Source organism: Rhipicephalus microplus, chromosome 8 (genome assembly GCF_043290135.1).
Source record: "Rhipicephalus microplus isolate Deutch F79 chromosome 8, USDA_Rmic, whole genome shotgun sequence".
In the NCBI taxonomy this organism is placed as follows: Eukaryota; Metazoa; Arthropoda; class Arachnida; order Ixodida; family Ixodidae; genus Rhipicephalus; species Rhipicephalus microplus.
Window position 1 is genome coordinate 107,793,313 of NC_134707.1, and position 18,735 is coordinate 107,812,047.

Consider the following 18,735-nt stretch of genomic DNA (forward strand, 5'->3'; position numbering starts at 1 on the left):
TTGCCTCCTTGCAGCTCTGCTATTCCTCTTGCGACGCAAATATTTCGGGTGGCCAAAAGATGCTGACTGCCTTCAACGACGCTTTCCAAGTCAGGTGATTTAGAAGCGCCGACTGAAATAATGACGCTTGAGTGAGGCGGAATGGTGACTTGTTCTTCCAGCACATTCAAGGCATGGTGTCCTGACGTCGTGCGCGGCGGTAGTGCTTCTTCTGTGGATAACGTTATCGACTTTGTTTTTAGGTTGATTACAGCACCATGGAGGCATAAGAAGTCCATGCCAGGGATGACATCTCTCGAGCAACGCTGTAGGACTAAGAAGTCTGTACGATAAATACGGCCGTTAATGGTGACTCTCGCTGTGCAGATTCCTGCAGGCGTTTCGAGATGACCTCCGGCTGTGCGGATTTCAGGGCATTTCCAAGCTGTCCTAACTTTCTTTAACTTCGCTTCGAACGACCCACTGATGACAGAATAGTCGGCTCCAGTATCAACGAGAGCGGTCACACTGTGGCCGTCGATAAGAACGTCGAGGTCGCTAGTTCGCCGTCTCGCATTACAGTTAGGGCGTGGCGTCGGGTCACGGCTGCGTCGGCTTGTTCCGCTGCTTTCATGTTGCGTCGTCAGGCCACCTTCGGTAAGTGAGCTTTCGCCGTCACGGCTTTGCCTGGTTGGCGTTGTGTTCGGAAAGCTCCGTCACGGCGTCGTCACCGTCGGAGGATCTTCGGTAGTTCGTCGCACAGCAACCGCATCTCCACCGGTTGCTGCCCTTAGTTTCCAGGATACGGGCTAGGAGACCGGCCCCGCGTTGGGCCGGAGTACTGCCGGGGGTGCGGTGACATGCAGTGGCTGGGCGACGGCGAACGGGAAGGACTTCGTGGTGTCCATTGAGTTCCTGTCAGGTAGTCGGCGATGTCACGTGGCCGTTCCCCTGGCTGCGTACGTGGTGCATCGACGGCGATGCCACGCAGTCCCATCTGTTTGTACTGGCCACGGCGGTAAGTGTGCCCGGCCTCGCCGCAGGGGTAGCACAGTGGGCGGTGGTCAGAGGTGCGCCAAACGTCGGTTTTCCTCGGCACACTGCGCTGGCCCGCTGGTGAACGGTAGGTCGTCGGTAGGGGTGGTGGCGGCGGTGGTGTCTGGCGACGAAAGTGCGATGGGGCGGCGTTTTGGCGTGCGCGTGGAGGAGGAGCGTGGCGGCGTGCGGCAGCAGCATAGCTCATGACTTGCAGCTGCGGCTTTTGAGGCTGAGGAACGCCCAGCGACTGCTGGATCTTCTGGCGTACGACGTCCGCGATGGATTCAACGTGAGGCTGCGCTGAAGGAAGTTTTTCGCAGCTCCTCTTGCACGATCGCTCGGATCGTCTCACGCAAGTCAGTGGTTCCGGGCGCTTGAATGTCGGCGTAGCTTGCAGACGAGAAGCTACGGTTATATTGCCGCGTGCGCATCTGGAGCGTCTTCTCTATCGTAGATGCTTCTGAAATGAATTCGGCGACCGTCTTAGGCGGGTTTCTGATCAGCCCGGCGAAGAGTTCCTGCTTTACTCCTCGCATAAGTAGACGCACCTTCTTCTCCTCGGGCATGTCGGAGTCAGCGTGGCGGAAGAGTTTAGTCAGATCTTCCGGGAATGTCGCCACGTTTTCATTTGGCATCTGCATGCAGGTTTCGAGGAGAGCCTTCTCCTTGCGCACCCCACTTGCGAAAGTGGTGAGGAACCTAGCGCGAAAGGCGTCCCATGTTGTGAGGCTTCGCTCTTGATTCTCGAACCAGGTCCGAGCAGCATCTTCCAAGGCGAAATACACATGCCGTAGCTTGTATTCGTCTGTCCAGTCATTGAAGGCGGCGACGCGGTCGAACCTTTCGATCCAGCTTTCCGATCGTCCAGTGGCGAACCGCGGAATGTTTGCGGCTCTCTGGGTTGCCAGAGCAGGAGTGGTGCAGGTAGAACCGGCGTTGACATGGTCGCCGTGGTCGACGTCAACGTCTTGGTTTTCCGAGCCTTGTCCAGTAAAAGCTCGTAGTCTGGTGGCAGACCTTGTTGCCTGCGGCTAACTCGCTGCTCGTTGCTGGCGTCGGTGTCTTCACGGCTTGGGCTGGGTTCACGGCTTGACGGAGGCGTCCGGTACATGGAAGAAACAGCACCTCCACCAGATGTCACGGGGTCGTGACGTGGCCGAAGACAGGAGACTTCGTGTTGGGATTTAACTGTTTATTTGGGCGAACCTGTGCCCGGTAAACGGAAAGTCCAATTACGGCAGCAGTCTTGCACAGATAGCAGTCTAGGACTGATAGCGGCGAACGGAGCGTCGGCCTTCGATCAACAACTGACAAGCGGCGAAGCACGTCGGCATTTATACTCTTGCAGTCGAATGTTCTATCGTTATCGCTGGCGGTGGCGTAGGTTCCAGAACAATCTGTACCGTTCGCACAGTGGGCGTGATCTTATCGAAAGTATGTACTACAGTCCAGAACCTTCTCTAAAACTGCAGGCGCGGTTTGCGTTGAGAATCGTGTGGTGTTTTGTGAGGATAATAAAAACTTCGGAAATGGAACGGGGCAATATCATGATTTTCAAGCTACGACTTGTCAGTTATGCTCGTCATTCACGAATGTTACGTCATACCAATATTGGTATCGATACGATTAGCGAAATGGCCAGGAGAGCGAAAAGCAGTAGGTGGCTAGATAGATAGATAGATAGATAGATAGATAGATAGATAGATAGATAGATAGATAGATAGATAGATAGATAGATAGATTCACTCGAAGTCACTAAACTTTGCTATGAAATGCCTTGCAAATAAATACCCCGGAAACAAGGAGCCTTATTTTTCGATAACTCACAGCGAACACCAAGCTTTAGCTATAGTCTATACTATGTTATTACGCTCCTTTAAAGTCTCTCTTTTCTATGCAAAGGGATGAAACGTGCGGGAGATGCGGGCCGCGCGCAAAGCGCTGTCGACTTGCCGTCCGACTCTCTGTTGGCTCAGTCTTCCCCCCTATTTTGCTGGTGACGGTACGGGTTGCGTCGCGCTCGGAGAGCTCGACGGTCTAGAATTTGCAAGTCAATTGGAAATTCGGCAGATCCTACATACCTTGGGAATGGATGTGATGCGAAGAATGCAGTGGGGAGGTGACTGTGTTCTATTTTTTGTTGAATGAAACGTTACGAAATGACGCGAAAGATATGTAAAAATGTTGTAAGCATAGACATGAGTTAAACAATCGCGTCTTCACTGTTAGGCAACAATGCCGACAGGAACATGGGTATTAGCAACACCAGAAGTGGTAAAATGAAATGTGCCGTTTGCGGCATAAAAAATGGCGGCCCTGGACACTGCTGGATAAATGAGCTTCAGGGGTTAGCGCTTCACTACAATTATTTAACCCAACGTAGCGGCTGTAATGTAGGAGTACCTTTGTAGTGTATATAAAGTTCAATAGCCAGCACTGACAGCACAATGGACGTTTCACGAGCATTACAGCCTAATTGAAAAGTAGTTCCGAGATCTGGCATGGATCTGTGGTAGAATACACGCAGAATGCTTGAGCTCGATTCCTGCTTGGACCAGAATATTTATTTTATGCGTTCATTGGCTCAACGCTGCCGATGCCAGCTTTTCGGGGCGAAGATCCTTAGAGCCGACCTACTTGCCGTCCGTCACGCTCCACAAAACCCAAAGCGAAACTGAATACCTGCACAATACACGAAAAGATGCGTAAACAAACAACGTGATGTGTAATCAACTATACGAGAGCACAATGCATAATCAGCTGTGCCGTCCGTCTGTCCGTCCGTCCAGGCATCTGTTCCTGCGTCCATCTGTCCGCGTGTATATCCATTCATTCATCTGTGCGTGCTACAATCTTTGACTACCTCTACCTGTCCATCCGTTCCTACATACGTCCACCTGTCGGTCGGTCCGTCTATCTTTGCGTCCATGCTTTATAGTAGTCAGTGACTTCAGTGCAGATATTTCAGACCTTATGACGTATGGCTCAGCTCTTTTCTTTTCATTCATTTCGTGTAGATGCACTGATTTTTTTAATGCTCTCAAATCAGAATTACCAGTGTCTGTGCGTGCCGTGCCTTGGTTGATATAAACTGCCAATCACCTTCAGTGCATTGCTCTTAACTACATGTGATCTTCACCCGTCGGGATGGCTGTATCGTAGGAGTACATATTGTAGCGATGCTGAGGCAGACAGGTTAAAAAACAAGCGTATTTATTAGGGCGAACTTATTCCCACGATTCTAAAGACTATGGTCGTCAAGTCCAAGTAGCCGAGTGGCACAGATCCAACTATCTTCCTGTTCCTCGTTGCTGGAGCGCACGAACGCGTGGCGCATGCCAGCCGGGTCTTGCTTGTGCTCTTGCCACGATGATTGCGGCGGGCTACTTGAACGTGGCCAACCTGTCGGGGCATTATCCCCCTCCTCAGACGCATCGTCCCGATGCTTAAGACAATGAAAAGATACATGCGCACTCTCACTCGTTTTTCGACGATCTGTCATGATGGGGCTTCATGCGGACTACAAGTACCACTTCCGTGGGATTGCGGCGTCTTGAACTCACATGTCCAGCGGTTCTGACTTCATAAGTGACGTTGCTGATACAGTTGAGAACTTCATAAGGGCCGAAGTATCGGCAAAGAAGCTTTTCAGAAAGTCCGCGGCGGCGCACTGGTATCCATATCCACACTTTGTCACCGGGATGAAAAAGTGCGTCACTGCGTCGCTTGTTGCACCGACTAGAATCGACGTGCTGTTGGTGGCGTATTCGGTATCTTGCCATTTGCCGTGCTTCTTCGGCTCTTTGCAAGAAGTCATCTAAGTCAGGTGGATAGTCGCTTTCGTCCTGTAGTGGTAACATGGCATCCAGCGGGGTGGTCACTCTTCGGCCGAATACTAGTTTCTTGAACGGCTGTATTATATGCGAATGTTACGTAGGGTAATATTATATCCCACTGTTTATGTTCAACATCGACATACAATGATAGCATGTCGGTCAGAGTTCGGTTGAGGCGTTCGGTTAAGCCATTTGACTGAGGGTGATACGCCGTTGTTCTTCTGTGATCGGTATTTGTCATGCGCATCAGGCATTGCATTAGGTCTGCAGTAAATGCGGTGCCCCGATCCGTAATAACGACAATGGGCGCACCATGTCTCAGCACTATGTTGTTCACAAAGAACTTGGCGACTTCGGCAGCTGTCGCGCTGTACAGAGAGTCAGTCTCGGCATAACGGGTCAGATAGTCTGCGGCTACGACTATCCATTTTTTGCCTGCACACGATGTCGGGAAAGGTCCTAGGAAGTCCATGCCGACTTGTTGGAATGGGGCATCTGGAGGGTCTATTGGCTGGAGAAGGCCGGCTGGTTTTACGGGTGGAGTTTTGCGCCGTTGACATTGACGACAAGTTTTCACGTAGCGCTGCACTGATGCGAGCATCTTAGGCCAATAGTATTGCAGGCGTATCCTGGTGAATGTTCGGCTCACACTCATGTGTCCAGATGTTGGCTCGTCGTGACATGCGTGCAGAATTTCCTCTCGCTTGGCTGTGGGCACGACTAGTAAAAACGTTTCACCATTAGGTTCGAAGTTCCTCCTGTAAAGGACACTTCCTCGAAGGCAGAACGCGGAGAGCCCTCTGGAGAATATGCGAGGAACTTGAACGTCGAGACCCTGCAAGTGTTGTATAAGCGCCAGCAAAACCGGGTCATCTCGTTGTAGTTGCGCTATTTCGGATGCGTCGACAACGCATAGAAACGGGAAGTCTTCCTCTTCAGGTACACCTGGATCGACGAGAGAGCGTGACAGGCAGTCGGCATCACTGTGTTTCCTTCCAGATTTGTACGCGACCGTAATGTCATACTCCTGCAGCCTGAGGCTCCATCTTGCTAGTCGACCTGACTGGTCCTTGAGATTTGCCAGCCAGCATAGAGCATGGTGGTCACTGACAGCTCTGAACGGTCTACCATAAAGATAGGGTCGAAACTTGTTTATTGCCCAGATGACTGCGAGGCACTTTTTTCAGTTGCAGAGTAGTTAGCCTCAGCTTTTGATAGTTTGCGGCTGGCATAGGCTAACACTTTCTCTTGACCATTTTGCCACTGGACAAGGATGGCGCCGAGGCCGACATTGCTGGCGTTGGTATGGACTTCAGTGTCGGCTGTCTCATCCAAATCGGGAAGTATTGGTGAACACTGTAGTGGTTTTCTTAATTCGTCAAAAGCTTTCTGTTGTTCGCTTTCCCATGTGAAGGGCACGTCGTCTTTCGTCAGTTTTGTAAGAGGATCCACAATCTTTGAGAAATTTTCAACAAATCGCCTATAGTAAGCACATAAACCCAAAAATTGACGCACTGACTTTTTGTCTCTGGGTAAAGGGAACATCTGAACAGCGGCTGTCTTTTCGGGATCAGGACGAACACCACCGGAACTAATGACATGTCCAAGGAATCGCAGCTCTTCGAAGCCGAAGTGGCATTTTTCGGGTTAGATTGTCAATTTTGCTGACCGGATGGCTTCCAATACTGTGCGCAGTCGCTCTAGATGTTTGTCAAACGTTGCAGAAAATACCACCACGTCATCCAAATACACTAGGCATGACTGCCATTTCAATCCGGCAAGGACAGTGTCCATCATTCGCTGGAACGTTGCTGGTGCGGAACAGAGGCCGAATGGAAGCGCTTTAAATTCGTAGAGGCCATCTGGTGTTACAAATGCCGTTTTTTCAGGGTCCTGCTCATCGACCTCTATTTGCCAATATCCGCTTTTCAGATCTAAGGAGGAGAAAAACTTTGCGGATCGCAACCGATCTAGTGTATCGCCGATACGTGGCAAGGGGTAGACATCTCGTTTAGTTACACTGTTCAGTTTTCTGTAGTCGACACAGGATCTTAGTGTGTTGTCTTTCTTCTTAACGAGCACTACGGGGGACGCCCATGGACTATTCGAAGGCTGGATGACATCATCTGAAAGCATCTCCTCCACTTGCTTCTTGATAATGTCCCGTTCTTTCTGTGACACTCGATATGGATGCTGGCATATAGGCCTCGTGTCGTCTTGAGTTATAATTCTGTGTTTCGTGATTGACGTGCGCTGAACCTTCGAGGCACTTGAAAAGCAATCAGAGAATTCTTTTAACAAGGCGTAAATCTGTTTCTTTTGACTGTCTGGAAGGCTCTGATTGACGGTCACGGCTGTGTCGATGTTGCAGGCCACTGGTCGAGTGGTTGATGTCGTTAAGCTGCATAGTTCCGTCGCCAAACAGAAGTCGTGTGAATAAGCAATGGCCGTGCCTTGAGGCACGGCTATTGAGCCCGCCGCAATCTCACTTCCGTGGGATTGCGGCGGGCTACGTGAACGTGGCCAACCTGTCGCGGCAATATATAATGCCTAAAATATTGGATAGCCATCACTGCATCCCCGATATACACTTCACCATGTTAAAGGCCCGTCTGCTCAGATTCGGGTGCACGAAGAACCCCAGGTGGTCGAAATTTCCGCAGCCCTCAACTACGGAGTCTCTCATAATCTTATGGTGGTTTTGGGACGTTAAACCCCACTTATCAACCAATCAATCGACACTTCACCAACAATATGGTCTATAGAAAAGCAGTTGTGAGTCCTGGCATGGCTCTGTGGTGACATATTTGATTGGCACACAAAATGCTTGGGTTCAATTCTTCCTGGTACCATAATATTTTTATTCACCTTCTAGAACATACCCAGCAATGCAATTATTACTCATTACTTCGAAATTTCAGAACTTCGTCCGGACTGCCACGATCGCATTGATTTTAGCCACATGCACTGGATGTTCCCCTCTATAAAAAAAAAAAAAACTCCAGAATTTTTTTCAAGAAGCATTATTTCATGCTCAAGAGCCCGGTCATCCCACAACTCACGGCTCTTCAGAAGGCCCACGACGCAGTGGTGAGGCTGGCGTCCTCATATTTATGGGGCAGTGGCCGGTGATCTTCTCCCCATATAATACTGGTGTGAAATCATTCAGGACTCCAAGAAAGGTGTTCATCAATTTGTCGTGTAAACGCAACCAATATCCACTTTTTTAATGCTCAAGCGTTAAAATTACCTGTGTGTTTTTGCCGTTCCTCAGTATATATGAAGTGTCAATCACCTGTGGCACATTTCCACACACCAGTGGCACATGCCCACATGCGGGCATATGTGTTTGGTGGAAATTGTTTGACGACGTACATGACGACAGATTGACAATATTGTGTCATGACCAGGGAGTTTCACTTGTCAAACCTTAGTGCCATCCAGTACTAACTTTGGTTTAGCCCAAGTTAAGGGGGTAATCCGGGTGCGGCGATGGCGTAGTGGTTAGAGCATCCGCCTCTCATGCAAGAGGTCCGTGGTTCAAGTCCCGGTGCTGCGCAGTTCCCAACCGGAAAGAAAAATCCGCGTGTTGATGGAACTGCATTAAGAGGCCTGGGGTGCGGCCTCACCGGTAACCACCGCCGGGAACGCACTCCCTCACCAGAGAAGGATTGGCCACCCTGGTGCAGTATCTGGCCACTACCTCCCACATGCATACGTCAAATAACTCACGGCCCTCAGTCCCCAGCAGCTGCGAAGCAACTGACCATGGCGGCGGTCAGATCTGCAACGCAGCAGAGGGTGCTAAGAATCTCTGGACTACAGGCCGCCATTGGCACCTGAACTTGGCAACGTTTAACGCTAGGACCTTATCTAGTGAGGGAAGTCTAGCTGTACTATTCGAGGAGCTAGAGGGTGGTAAATGGTATATAATAGGGCTGAGTGAGGTTAGGAGGACAGATGAGGCCAATACGGTGCTACAGAATGGGCACGTCCTTTGCTATTGGGGCTCGGCAGGCAGAAGAGAACTAGAAGTGGGGTTCCTAATTCAGAGAAACATAGCTAGCAACATAGTGGAATACTATAGCATAAATGAAAGGGTGGTAGGTATTGTTTTAAACTGAATAAAAGATACAAGATGAAGGTAGTACAGGCTTACGCGCCTACATCCAGCCATGATGACGCTTCAGTTGAAAGCTTGTATGAAGACATGGAATCGGCAATGAGTAAGGTAAAAACACAGTATACTATAGTGATGGGCGACTCTAATGCAAAGGTAGGAAAGAAGCAGACTAGAGACCAGGCAGTAGGAGATTATGGCATCGGCACTAGAAACGCCAGAGGAGAGCTACTAGTAGAATTCGCAGAACGCAATAATTTGCGGATTTTGAATACCTTCTACCGAAAACGAGAAAACCGCAGGTGGACATGGAGGAGCCCTAATGGCGAAAATAAGAACGAAATAGACTTTATAATGACTGCACACCCAGGAATCGTGCAGGATGTGGAAGTGGTTGGCAAGGTACGATGCAGTGACCATGGAATGGTATGGTCTCGAATTCGCCTAGATTTGAAGAAGGAACGACAGAAACTGATACGCAAGAAGCCAATCAATGAGCTAGCACTGAGAGGGAAAGTACAGGAATTCAGAGTGTCACTGCAAAACAGGTACTCGGCTCTTAGTGAGGAAACCAACCTTAGCGTAGATACAATGAATGATAAACTGACGAGTATCATAACGGAGTGTGCAGTGGAAGTTGGAGGCAGGATAGTTTTAGACAGGACACTGGCAAGCTTTCCCAGGAAACGAAGAACCTAATTAAGAAGCGTCAAATCATGAAAGTGTCAAGTAAAACAGACAAAATAGAACTGGCAGAGCTTTCGAAGTTGAATAATAGACGTAAAGTATGCGATGTAAGAAGGTATAACGTGGAGAAAATTGAACACGCTCTGAAAAATGGAGCAAGCGTCCAAGCAGTGAAGAGGAAACTTGGGACAGGCAAAAGTCGGATGTATGCACTAAGGGACAAAGAAGGCAAAATAACTACCAATATGGATAGGATGGTTAAAATAGCGGAGGAGTTTTACAGAGATCTGTACAGTAGCCGAGACAACCACGACCTTAATACTATAAGAACTAGCAGTAACCCAGATGACACCCCACCAGTAATGATAGAAGAAGTCAGAAAAGCTTTGGAGAGCATGCAAAGAGGCAAAGCTGCTGGTGAAGATCAGGTAACATCAGATCTGCTGAAAGATGGAGGACAGATTGTGTTAGAAAAACTAGCCACCCTGTTTACGAGGTGTCTCCTGACGGGAAGGGTACCAGAGTCTTCGAAGAACGCTAACATCATCTTAATACATAAGAAAGGAGATGACAAGGACTTGAAGAATTACAGGCCGATCAGCTTGCTCTCTGTAGTATACAAGCTATCTACAAAGGTAATTGCTAACAGAGTAAAGAAAGCATTAGAATTACATCAACCAAAGGAACAAGCAGGATTTCGAACAGGCTACTCAACAATTGACCCTATTCATACTATCAATCAAGTAATAGAGAAATGCTCAGAGTATAACCAACCACTATACATAGCCTTCATAGATTACGAGAAGGCGTTTGATTCAGTAGAAATATCAGCCGTCATGCAGACCCTGCGGAATCAGGGCGTGGATGAATTATATATAAACATTCTGGAAGAAATGTACAGGGGATCAACTGCTACCATAGTGCTTCATAAAGAAAGCAACAGAATACCAATCAAGAAGGGTGTAAGGCAGAGGGACACAATATCCCCAATGCTATTTACCGCGTGCTTACAGGAGGTTTTCAGAAGCCTAGAATGGGAACAGCTAGGGATAAGAGTTAATGAAGAATACCTTAGTAACCTGCGCTTCGCCGATGACATTGCATTGCTGAGTAACTCAGGGAACGAAATAAACGTAACCATTTTGACAGCAATCTGTCTGGCTGGGTAGAAAAGTTTAGAAAATTGAAATTGCTCCAGCCACAGTTCAAATAGAGCCCGACGTTTCGAGACCGACCCGGTCTTCCTCAGGGGGTGACTGTCTTGGTCATGGAAGTGTCGTCGCGTCGTGTTCTCTCACCACGGCTCCGGCTTTCCCTTTCCACCACGTTTCGGAGACCGTGAACGTACACCGAAGGCATTGTTTCCAGCGAGCGGTTCACGTTGGCAGGCGTATGCTGAATGTGCCAAGACTCGAGCAAGAGCCTCTTTCCCAAATTCTGTTCTGTTTCAATAACAGAGGCGCCGTCTAAGTCAATTTTATGGTCGTGCTTCTCGCAGTGCTCCGCCAGAGCGCTACGTTGCACTTCCATCTTCCTGACGTCCTTCTTGTGTTGGCGCATTCTTTCCGGGAAACACTTGCTCTCGCCTAAGTAGCTGGCTGGACACTCAGAACACGACACTTTGTAGACAACGCCCGGGTGTAGCTCCCTCGGAGGTCGGTCTTTCGGCCGCGGTAGCAAGCGAGCGAGCGTCGAACAGGTTTATGGATTACCGTGACCCCGGCTTTTCCTAGGACTCTCGAGAGCTGTTCACTTATGCCCGGCACATATGGAATGGCGACGCGGTTGTTTGGCGTCTACGTTTCTCTCGTGTGCGGTGGTGTGGCAACGAATTGCAACTCATGATTACGAAGTTAGACAAGGAAAGGTGGGTCTTAAAGGTGGGTCTTAAAATTAATCTGCAGAAAACGAAAGTAATGTACAACAACCTCGGCAAGGAGCAGCGCTTCGAGATAGGTAATAGTGCACTTGAAGTTGTAAAAGACTATGTCTACTTAGGGCAGGTAATAACCGCAGAGCCTAACCACGAGATTAAAGTAACTAGAAGAATAAGAATGGGGTGGAGCACATTCGACAAGCACTCTCAAATTATGACAGGTAGATTGCCACTATCCCTCAAGAGGAAGGTATATAACAGCTGTATCTAGCCGGTACTTAGCTACGGAGCAGAAACCTGGAGACTTACAAAGAGGGTTCAGCTTAAATTGAGGACGACGCAGCGAGCAATGGAAAGAAAAATGGTAAGTGTAACCTGAAGAGACAAGAAGAGAGCAGAGTGGATTAGCGGACAAACGGGGGTTAAGGATATCATAGTTGAAATAAAGAATAGGAAATGGACATGGGCCGGGCATGTAGCGCGTAGACAAGATAACCGCTGGTCATTAAGGGTAACTAACTGGATTCCCAGAGAAGGGAAGCGGGTTAGGGGGAGACAGAAGGTTAGGTGGGCAGATGAGATTAAGAAGCTTGCGGGTATAAATTGGCAGCAGCAAGCACAGGACCGGGTTAACTGGCGGAACATGGGAAAGGCCTTTGTCCTGCGGTGGACGTAGTCAGGCTGATGATGATGATGATGATGATGAAGGGGGTAATCACGAGAGCACCAGACTTAGGTGGCTCGATAGAAATAGATAGATAAGCTGATAGACACCAAAATTTCTCGCTGTGCGTAAAGAAATGCTTCGCATATATTAGCAAGAACCTTGATGTTTATTATCATCATCATCAGCTTGACTGTGTCCACTGCAGGAGAAATGCCTCAACCATTCTTACCGCGAGACAGCGCGCGGGTGGAGCAGCCACCTTCAGGTTTACTATCAAACACCGTCAGGTCATAACTTCTGAAGGTTCTTTTTAGGTCTTAAGAAGTTTGTAACTGCTAAAAATGAAGCACATTGGCATCTGTGTGAACCATATAGTTAAAGAAAACTTTCAGAAAGATTCTTGTGGCCAATGTCAATACAAAAAAAAACATTTTGAAATGATGTCATGGGCTGGGACGTCGGCGCAAAACTTACAAATGAAACTTCAACCTTCATATTTTTATTCATTAAAACGTATAGAATTAGAGTTCTAAAAGAATTATCAATTTAAATGAGCTCAATGTTTTTGCTTTGTGTCCTTTTAGACAAGCTCAAACTCCACCGATGGCGACAGAAGCTTTTCATGGAGAAAAGTACGAGAACACGTCATGTTTGGCTAGAACGATTCGAGGGTGTCACAATATACGTAGGCTGAGGTGTATATCTAAAGCTACCGCAAGTTTTTCTGTGTTGGGGAATTCAGCAAGATTGTCGATGAAAAGACACGAAGTTATCTTGTTCACCTGTGACGCAATAGTCATTACTAACGACTTTTCTGAGTAAAGATCGCCGAGAGAGTGTCATAGCTGGAGAAGGTATCAAGTCTAACAATGAAGCCATTGCCATGCAGCTATATGTCGCACCTTTTCTGCCAAGCAGATTATAGCATGTGCGAAGAGACAAAGCCTCGACACCTAATGGAAACCCTGAAACAAGAGCTCTATGCTAGTCAGGTTCAGAATTTGCTGCACGTTGTCACTTCGTTCCGTTCAGAGGTGACCACAAGGAAGACAAAACTTTAAATGAGAGCGAATATGCGCGATGCTAGCTGTGGTTGAAAGCAGTATAGACTTTATAAGCAAGCTTATGCAATCTGTAGTCTGAGAGCACCAGCAGAGGGAGTGGCTTGAATACAGTGTGTCAGCAGTGTCACCACAGGCTGGCATGGTGTGTTAGAAAATCGGGCAAATGGTTGGAGAACCTCGGCACTGTGTACAGCCAGAAAGGTCATCATAGCGACAACAATGAGACAACACTGACAACGATGAGGAACAAGAAGCGTTTTGCTAAATCACTTATTCTGAAAGAAGAAAAACAGTAGGCGTTTTTTGTAGAACTGGTAATTGTAAGATAAAAGCAAAGAAATCTACTGACACCAGGGTGTTTTGCATTAAATCGGAGCTCGATCTGTCCATTATCTCTTAGAGATATTTTATATTGGCAGTTGTAGCGTCTATCCAAACACAGTTTGGCGTATATTTCACTGCCTGAATTTTCATCACAGCTGTGTATACCTTGTATGGCATTTGTTCACTTTAATGCTCGAAGTATAAGAAAAAGTTATAATAATATTACCGCACTGTTATCAACCATTGGTCACCAGTGCTCTATTATCTGCATGAGTGAAACGTAGCTCTGTCAATATGATGAGACCTGTATAAAATTCTTTTCTATTCCTCTGAATACTGTGGTTGAAGCGATGATGCAAATGGTGAAGCAGCTATCTTTATATTATTATGCCTTCACTATCGAAGGCGACTGGACTTGCCACGAAATATTCTTGGTTGGGAATCCACATGGATCTAGCTTCATGAACCACACTTTTCACAAGATAGTAAGAATTTAGTTGTTCCTGGCATCTACCGGTCACCGTCGTCAGCTGTCGTGGAGTTTGTCTAGCTTTAGGAGAGGTGTTGAACATTGTCATTGAAAGGGAAGCGGGTGATGATTTTAGAAGACATTAATATAAACCTTTTATAACACCAACGCAAAGGTATCAGAATAAATTTCCTGCTTCAATGAATATGACTATGAGTGCCTCATAATTGCAACCACTCATGTTCCACTTGATGACAATGGCACTATTATAGATCATATTTTATGTAACTTGATTAGTCCACCTCGAGCAGCTATCATTCAGGTGCCTGTCACAGATCATTATGCTATTTATGCAAGCGTATGCATCTCCAGTAATAAAAAAATGTCGAAGCTTCAAGAATAAACTAAATACTGCATTATTCATTAACATCATTGAGCACTGTGATTAGCCGTCAGTTAAGAAGTGCGAAACTGCTGAAATAGCCTATCAACATTTCTCCTCTATCATTTGAAATGCAGTCTAGGTCGCTTCAACATTTCTTCTAAGCAGAAAAAAGTACCTCTTCTTAACTATTGCGTGGTTAAAACTTCACCTAACTAAATGTCTGCGGAAAAAAGGATAATTTGTACAAAGAAACAAATAGCCTCCTGTCAATGTCAGCCTTCAAAAGCGCTGAAAAGAATACTCAAAGAACACTATATAACAGTAAGAATACTATAAAAAGGCATTAGGTAAGTTATTTAAGGCCGCTAAAGTAAAGTAATTTCAAATTTCAAATATACCTATGCATTAAACTTCTCACAGTGTGGTTCACGCTGCCACTGCTTTATACCGCAACATGCCTTCAAAAATGATCCAGCCATACGAGACGATACTAAGTAAGATATGTCATATGTGGAGTACACGTGATAGAATACCCTTTGCTTTCAGTGTGGAGAGGCTGGCCATCTGTTTCAAATATGGGTTATTTTACGCGGAATATGACCAGGAAAGGCTTGACCTGTGCGCCAGTCCGTAATCTTCGGTGGCGGGGCGCCTGCGTTACCGGCGGCGGCGCGTGAACAGTGCGGTGTTCAACCGATCGACGGCGGCGTGGAATGAAAGAGGCGGGGGTAAATCTTTCAGAGAAGAAAAAGCTTTCTCTTGAATTACAACAAAAAGTTACTACCCAAACACTCCGACGGTTGATTAACCAGTTAAAAGTGCAACGTGCAGCCCCGGTGCTTAGAACAGTGGGTTCTCTCTGACGCTGAGTCTTTCGCAATCATTGGTTACTGCTTATTGGTTACATCATTAGTTGCATGTTCGTGGTTAGACGCACGTTTGGCTTGCATTTAGCATAGTGTTTATTTCCGATGCAGCGAATTGTGCCTCGCTTCATCACGGTCATGGAGGAGCGTCACGAGCGGTCGAATGCATGTCGAAATCAGAGTGGTTGTTCTCGAACCACAAGCGGTTACAGACGTCGTAGCTGAAGCCAAAGTGCCGCTGGAGAAACTCCCGACTAAAGCTGCGGTTTGTCCCGGATAACGTGCTCCAGCACTCCTCACGTGGACGCTGTCGTGCCTGCACTGGCGCTTGATAGGCGCGGCGTTGTTGCAATCGGCTGACATCATGAGTTAACTTGGCGGCATGGTTTGCAGGATCCGCCTGCCACTAGCACTTTCATTCCCGTTTGCAATTTAGCGTGCTTTCGAAGGCTACCGGATCATCCGTACGTAGTTTCTGCCGGCACTCGGCCTCTCGTACCTAATTTTGTACCTAGGCTGCACCATTAACTCGGCGAATGCGTGCTCATTCTTGTTTCCACTGTTGGCGCTCTTCCCGAGTTGTCCGTCGCTTACCCATGTGGAAGCTCTCAGAAGAAACTGATGCTCGTGCACTCAGCGCCCCGGCTGCGACCGGATGAATGACGTCTTTCACAACACAGTCATGAGCACGTATGCATGGGTACGACGCTGAGAACGACATAACTGATAGTACACCAACAGAGACCACTCGTGTCATGAACGCCGCGCGGTTTTTAAAAACGATAGTCTTTCTTGGGGAGCTTCGACGCAAAAGCTTTGGTGTCTGTCTGTCTGTCTGTCTGTCTGTCTGTCTGTCTGTCTGTCTGTCTGTCTGTCTGTCTGTTTGTCTGTCTGTCTGTCTGTCTGTACATTTGTCTGTTTGTCCTTTTTAACAGCATCCGGTACTTGAAATAGCCCACTCCATCCACAGCGTTCACCAATGTTGCTCAAGGCTCAGCGTTCATACTTGTGCAATTGTCGAATAAAAAGCGATTATTGCACATAATTGGGGCACCACAACAACACGTATATATTCTGCGTGGGCATCTTTTACTAGAAAAGGCATGCATAGGCAATTTTAAGGGCCGTGGCGCTTATCACGCTGCGCTGACCATGCAACGCTTGAACGGAAAGGCGAGTGTTTCTCACGCTTTGCTAAAACGAAACAGTGGTGGCACCTACCCGTCGCCTTGCTTTCTACACCTTATCACCTCTTAGATGGGCGCGAACACCCGTATTAGAGCCACGTGCTCTGTTTTACAAGAAAACGGCCAGATGGTACTGATGTCTCACGTGTGACGTGACTTGATGCGCTAATTCGCCTCCGCTGCACGCTCGAGGCACTCTGACGCAGCGCCTCTAGAATACCGTTCACCAATTTTCTTGCGCAGAACATCAAATAAATGTTTGTTCACTCTCTCCACACACAATACTATCGTTTGCAGATTGCACGCAGATACGAGGCCATTTTTTTTCTCATATCCATGTACAAATTTCACTGTAACAAAAAGGTAAATAATAATGCGATAACAGGGAGTGGTCTCGGCTTCTTTTGGTGAACGACATCGTCCTTGTAGAGAGTTGGTTCCTTGGATAAAAAAATCAGATCTTCCATCGCCTTGTTGATTGGCTTCGCTCTTATATATATATATATATATATATATATATATATATATATATATATATATATATATATATATATATATATTGTGGGCATTTAGTATACGAATCCTCTTCACCAGTACATTATCATCATTATCATGTGTGGCTCATGCATCCTCATCGTTGTCGCGTAGGATCATCATCTTGGCTCATTCATCGTAGCTGTCGGCTGCCGGTTCCTTGGACCTAATAAAAGGTAATCCAAACCAAGACTTCATACGTGGTGGAACGTGCTGTTAGATCCCCCGCCATCCTCTCAACCACTCTGCCCCCTGGAGCTACGTTCAGGTCACCGCTTGGGCCAGCTGTCCGGAAATATGTCGCACCAAGATGAGGCCGGTGCTACAGCCGTTCCCACTCCACCACCGCGCGCCGCGCCTTCTCACGTCATCAGCATCCTCCAGCGTGAGCCCCATCCCTTCGCTGGTATGCGCGGGGAAGATGTGGAGGAATGACTGGACGATTTCGAACGTGTCGGCGCTGCTAACTGGTGGGATAACACCAACAAACTCGCTTACGTGTCATTCTACCTCACGGGTGTATCGAAGACGTGGTTCCTCAACCACTTCATCGACATCGCCGACTGGTAAGCCTTCAAAAATCAGCTTCGCCATGTCTTTGGCACACCGGCTGTTCCTTCGGCTCTCGCAAAGAAAGCTCTCGCGACTCGGAAACAGCACATTGGGGAGTCGTATACATCCTACATCGAGGATGTTCTTTCACTTTGCCGCCGGTTTGACACACCAATGACAGAATCAGACAAGGTGCGCCAGCTTCTTAAAGGAATTGCACCCGTCGCATTCAATGCCCTTGCAATCCAGAATCCGGCTACCGTTGCTGACGTTGCGACAACCTGTCAGCACCTCGAAGAACTTGAGTCTATGCGCCTACAACCAGACAGTGACGCGGCCCGTATTACGACTGATCGAGACCTGCGAGACACGATAAGGGCGATTATAAGCGAAGAATTAGAATCAATGGGATTCACACTACCTTCAGTGTGTCCCATCCAGTCTTCTTCAACGTCATTGCGGGATGTCATCAGGGAAGAGCTCACGTCCATGACCCACATGGCCAACCTGCAGCCCACTGTCTCTCGTACTCTCCCATCGTTCCCGCACATCGCCACCGCGCCACCAGGAACCGTCAGCTCGACGTCCCCGCCACGAACGTACGCGTCGGTTGCGGCCGCACCTCCGACAGGCTTTCCCACGAGCTTTTCATCACCACCACCTGAGCCATCCTCTGTCCCTCTGACTGCTCTTTCTCCCGGTGCAATTAGCGCAAGCTACTACCCTCCTTATCGATCGACTCGGCCTACGAGCTATTATTGCGGCTATCGTGGTCACATTTCACGCTTTTGCCGCAAGCGCCAGCAAGACGAGCGCCGAGGGTATGACATACGCGAACAAGACTATACCGCAGGAGCCTTGTACCAGGGCCGCCGTTATTCGTCACCGCCACGTCGGTCTCCATCTCCGCCTGCATCGGGTGAACTGTGCAGTAGTCACCGATCAACCCGACGCCGTTCACCGTCGCCTTACCATCGCTCCTCTTCTCCTCTTCAGCCTGCTTCCCTTACTTCTGATCGGCGTCCGGAAAACTAAGCAATGCAGTTTTTGGAGGACAAACTGCATTCCAACACAGGACTCAAATTCCTCCAGCGCGCCCCTACAATATGATTGCAGTCTCAGTTGAGGGAGTGGACGTTGATGCTTTGGTG

At 48.0% G+C, this 18,735-nt stretch overlaps 1 protein-coding gene across 1 annotated transcript in view; it reads right to left on the bottom strand.

The window, feature by feature from the left end:
• Positions 1-18,735, bottom strand: part of LOC142768346 (uncharacterized) — a 169,565-nt gene that overhangs the window by 9,224 nt on the left and 141,606 nt on the right. The gene's annotated exons all lie outside the window — the stretch shown is intronic.